The sequence below is a fragment of the Spinacia oleracea genome, chromosome 3 (genome assembly GCF_020520425.1).
Source record: "Spinacia oleracea cultivar Varoflay chromosome 3, BTI_SOV_V1, whole genome shotgun sequence".
In the NCBI taxonomy this organism is placed as follows: domain Eukaryota; kingdom Viridiplantae; phylum Streptophyta; class Magnoliopsida; order Caryophyllales; family Amaranthaceae; genus Spinacia; species Spinacia oleracea.
Window position 1 is genome coordinate 76485044 of NC_079489.1, and position 5475 is coordinate 76490518.

Genomic DNA, 5475 nt, shown 5'->3' on the forward strand with positions numbered 1-5475 from the left:
TGTAGGATTCTAGGTTTAATCAATTTGTATCTGAATAGGATTCCAATTCCCTTTCCATACCCCTATAAATATGTGGCCTGGGTTCACAATTTATAACGAGTTTCAAAGTATTCAAAAGTGAGTTTTTGAGAGAAAAATTCAGCCACACATCTTGCTCAAAAGTGCCGAAAATTCTAGTACCTTAAGGGCGATTCTAGTTGGTCAATCTTAAGGCGGATCCGGACGTGCTGTGGACTATCTACGGAGGGACGACACTTGGAGTCCTAAAGACTTGTTCTTGTTCGGTTCGGGCGCAGCTAGGGAGGGCACGCAACAAAGAGTATGCATCTAAATTATGCTATATGATTATGTGTAAATAATATGTAATCCTGGGTTAATGGTTGTTTCCGCATGATTTATGTAATATCATATGTATCATAACCTAACACCAACTTCATCTCTTCAATGGCTAAACTCCATACTTCGCAAATCTTTGCCAGATTTGTCGCAAAAATCACTTTAAAGTAAGCAATTAGTTGTGCTAATCAACCGGATGCACAGACAATTAGCAAATCCATTCCAAATAATCAAATCCATGGACAAGCACACTGCAAGAGCAATACTGCAAATACATGGCTTCATTTGTCAATTTTGCTATCAATCCATAAATTTTCTGGTTCGTCTTCTCCAAATCGACTTCAAATATGGAAATTTCTAGAAATTTACTCACTGCATCTGCCAATGAACAGGTAACTACTACCCACTTTATTTCTTTGGTCCAATTTGGGTATTAATCAAATTATTTTGTTGCAATCAATCAATTTCAAGTGCAATTGAATTTAATGGTAATCTGCTTGTAAATTTTAATCGAATTGGGTAAATTTAGCATATGGTTATTGCCGATTTCGCTTTTTTATCACGGATTTGAGCTGATTATTTTGCAAGTTAGTGTTTTAGAATGTTGGTCTTAGGGTTTAGGGACAATTCCAGTTTAGGTTGGTTGTTGATAACATTCCGGGTTACTTGTACTTTTGGGATTTTCATCACTCTGGCCATTGGTAATAGCTATTAGCCTATTAGGTCTACTTCTTGTAAGTTATGTCATATGTGATGCTTAGATGCTTTGCTGCTTTTGATTAAGAAGAAAAATGTACACAGATTCTAACTTTTGTTGTATGTGGAGGACTAGGTTTATATTGCTGCCAGTTCATGGCACCACACTAGCTAGGAATGGTATGTAATTTTATCAAAACATAGATGAGCACATTCGTTGTTGAAAACTCTTAGGTGTATGTTTGGGCAGAAAACATGGTCGGCTTGGATTTGGATATATCAAGAGCAGAGTTTTGTATATTTTCTGGATTTGAAGAATGCTAGGGATTATTTGAAAATTATGGAAAACCATGGAAAATATGGATATATGGTATGAATTATATGGATTAGTAGATCTGTCCATGGTTCGTTATCCGTCTATTAAAAGCAAATTGTGCTTAATTTAATGGGTTTTTCAGAGCCTCTTTTATATTTTCTTAACTTATTTCCATTATTTTGCAGTGTTGTGAGATGTAATGTTTACTTGAAGGATGGTAAATGCCATGGCTTGCTTTGCTGAGTGTTAGTGTCTGCTGCAAATTTTTAATTGGTTCAGGTTCATATCAATTTTGACCTCTTTAGGCGAAGGTTCTCAGTTCATTTTAAAGTAGAATATCTTTCATTAGCTGCTACCTACTCCTGGTCAAAGGTGATACAGTTTAAGCCTTTATCTCATCTTGTTTCTTTTGCAGGATACTGTCAAGTGGATTCTTAGTTTTGGATAATGGGGTCTTTGGAGTTATGGATGACATGTAAATGTCACTCCATAACTGTGATTAAATGGAGTTATATGGATTTGAGGTAATAATTTGTAAAGGTTGCTAGCTTGACTTCTGACTCAAACCTTCTTAGTGAATATAGTTTGTTGTTTTCTGCTAATTTGCAGTTGCCATTTCATTATGCAATATGTCTTACTTCTTTGCAAACATTGTTTGTTGCTCGATCTTTGAAACTTACTGGAAATACTTAGACGAATTTAAGGATCTGATTTGCCCACAGTTTCTCTAGACACGGACTATTACTCGTCGTTGTTCAGTTTCTCAAAGTCTATCAGAGCTTTAGGAGTATCAAATTCCAGAACTGTGAGATATAGTTAGAGCTAGGACTGCACATTATCTCTTAATTTGTATATTTATTAGTTTCCACTGCCTTCATGTTAATAATTTCCAATATATTTCAATCGTTTTACATATTACCAGAGAACCTATACTTGTGAAAGTAACAGCACCGTCTACATTGATGTTGCTTAGATAGTCTAATAGATCATCAAACTGACGTAGCCATAAATTTTTTCTCCTATTTGCTCTATTTCCTACTGTTATGGTCTATCTTGTTGTAATTGGTGACATGCAACATCATTAAACTGAGAATATTGTAAATGGGTGTGAAGATTTGAACCCAAGATCTAAAATTTACCACAAGAGCACATACTTTGTAAATCTAAAACAAAAAAGAGTCCAGGGGATCACATATTTCTGTCTGTTTATTAGTTTGTTTTATCTGTCCATGAAGCCGTGAATATGCTATTTTATGTTACTATCTGGAAAACTTCCTAATCAATATGCATTCTCCATTTCCCTTATCTTTTCCTGTCTTTGTTCTAACTACCTGGGCAGCATTGTTCTCATCAGTTACCACAGAAATCTGGTTTCTAAATGAGGCACCGTATCTTCAAGAGTTTTCAGAGTTGTGGTAGAATTCGACAGTTTGCTTATGAAATAGTAATTTCAGATCTTGCTTTATCTAATTCAGCCTCTGCAATAACTCTACTAGATCCGACCTTCTTCCTTCTCCTTACCAAGCCTGAAGATACTGGTTTCTGCCACTGTAAGACCATTTTAGCATTATTTTTAGCTGCATAACCTCCAGCAGAAATACATGCCAATCGAATGAGTTTAATTCTTGCTCAAGAGAAAGGATAGGGGCATATCATTATTTCTTCAGATTGTAAACTAGCAGTGGGTTTGAACCAAATTGAACCTCATGTTACGGAGCTTGCTAATATTATTTATGATTGCAGGGCACTGAGGCAACACTTCTCACAGATTCACTTTCAGTTGGAGGGTAGGAAAAAGAACAAGCTAGTTGATCAACTTGCTGGTATTACACGTCAGGAAAGCATGGAGATGAACCAGATCATGCAACTTCGGGAACCTACAACTGAATGTTTAAAATTTTATTACGAGGACATCCATGATTGTAGTAGTAGTAATCTAAAAATTATAACGTAATTTTAATGCTTTTAGAACTTTGCTCTCTCTAGAGACTTTATTGTCGCCCGTACCTTTTCTTAATTAAATTGCTGCCCACTTTCGACCAAAAAAAAAGAACTGCATTATTAAAAACAAAGTTTATACATGTTACAAATCTTGGGTCTGTTTGCATAATCAACAGGTTGATGGGTGACCATTCTAGAAATTTAGTATCATTTGATTATTCCTATAAAGTATTTATATTACACCATTTTCATTTCAATATTAGAGCCTCTGGTTGTAGCTAGAAAATTGCGTTTTAGAAGTCTCAAACAACTTGACAACATGAAGTTAAAATAGAAAATTTGTTCGGCCAAGCAAATAATTTGCTTGAAATAATCCGACGATGGTTGATTGACAAGTGCGACACATTTGAATATCAAGCTACTAACTAAACATTGTGGTGTAAAGTTTTCAACTACGTGAAAATGTAGTAGATTAAAATTCTATGTGAACTGACAAGCTATACAAAATAAGCTTACCATTGTACCTCAAAGTGGAAATATAAATTTACGGATATAGATAAATCGATGTTTTGTCAATGGTTGGCTCAAGACATGCCGAGTACTTCGCATATATGTACTATTTGTATATTTACAATTAAGTTTATGGAACCCTTATTTTTTTGAGGGGGCGTGGAGTATAATAGGTTGGTGAACAATATTGAAATAACACGAAATATCCGTGCATCGCACGGGGTAAAAACTAGTTTTTTATTACAGCTAAAAAAATAATAATTTAAGGACAATTATAATTTCACTGATGTTAAAATATTTTTTAAAAGCAACCATTACTTCATTTTGCTAAAGATACTTTTTAGGGGTAACTTAAATTTCACTGATGCTAAAAAAAAAAGGTTTATTAGGCAAACGTTATTTTAATAATGCTAAAAAGTACTTTTTAGGGGAAATTAAATTTTAACTGATGTTAAAAAGACGTAATAGAGGCAACTCTTATTTTCTGATGTTAAAAAAAAATGTTTTAGAGGCAACCATTATTTCATTAATGCTAAAAAGTACTTTTTAGGGGCAACAAATTTTTAATTGATGCTAAAAAAGAAGTTTTAGAGGCAACCATTATTTTCCGATGTTTAAAAAAATAATTTAGAGGCAACCATTATTTTCTGATGTTAAAAAAGATGTTTTGGAGGCAACCATTATCTTGTTAATGCTAAAAAGTACCTTTTAGGGGCAACGTAAATTTCATTGATGCTAAAAAAAAAAGTTATAGAGGCAACCATTATTTTCCGATGCTAAAAAAAGGTTTTAGAGGCAACTATTATTTCATTAATGCTAAAAAGTAGTTTTAGGGGCAACGTAAATTTCATTGACGCTAAAAAACTGTTTTAGAGGCAAATATTATTTCATTAATGCTAAAAGGTACTTTTTAGGGGCAACTTAATTTATTTTGATGCTAAAGAAACTTTTTAGGGGCAACCATTATTTTATTAATGCTAAAAAGTACTTTTAGGGGCAGGCTAAATTTCACCGATCCTAAAAATAACTTTTAGAGGCTACCATAATTAACTAATGCTAAAAGGCACTTTTAGAGGCCATAAAAAATGAATTGCCTCAAGGTGTTGCCTCTATATCTAAATTTTCTTGTAGTGTATCATGAATGGCCCACATAGCTGGTTAGAAAAAACACATTGTAATGCATCACATAAATATTTGCAGCAATTAATCAAGGGCACCAATAATCTACCAATTATTCAGTCCTTATTAATTCTAATCAAGTTGTTTAATTAACCTTAAAGGAATGTAGACCTAATCAAGAGTTTATGACTAAAATGCTCCCACTTAAACCAGTAAATTCACATGCTTTACTAATTTTAAACATAAAAATGTATTTCCTAGTCTAACCGGAAACATACAAATTTAATTAAAATTTAAAGCTCATATAAACTTATAATTGAATCCATTTAATTTATTTTCAGTTGAATTAAAATGAATTTAAATTAATTCAAGGTTTTAATTTTAGTAAAATAATTAGTATAAATTAATATTTATAATAATTAGATTATTCAAAATTAAATTCCGAGAAAACAATTTAAATTACGAATTTTAAAATTAATTAAAATCGATTCCGAACTGAAAAATCAAAATTAAAATCAAAACGCATCAATCGTAACAAGACGAGGCACTTGGGCTTG

The 5475-nt window shown here is 32.9% G+C and overlaps 1 long non-coding RNA gene across 4 annotated transcripts; it reads left to right on the forward strand.

Annotated features, from left to right (window-relative positions):
* The first annotated feature begins 433 nt into the window (after positions 1-433).
* Positions 434-3323, forward strand: LOC130469126 (uncharacterized). Of its 4 annotated transcripts, none has more exons than XR_008929500.1 (4): positions 434-728; positions 1283-1402; positions 1534-1872; positions 3092-3323. It is a non-coding gene; the product is annotated as an uncharacterized lncRNA (long non-coding RNA). The 4 variants fall into 4 exon arrangements; XR_008929498.1 differs by lacking the exon at positions 1283-1402 and having other exon boundaries at positions 1534-1659; positions 1764-1872; XR_008929499.1 differs by lacking the exon at positions 1283-1402 and having other exon boundaries at positions 1534-1627; positions 1764-1872.
* Positions 3324-5475: the final 2152 nt, after the last annotated feature.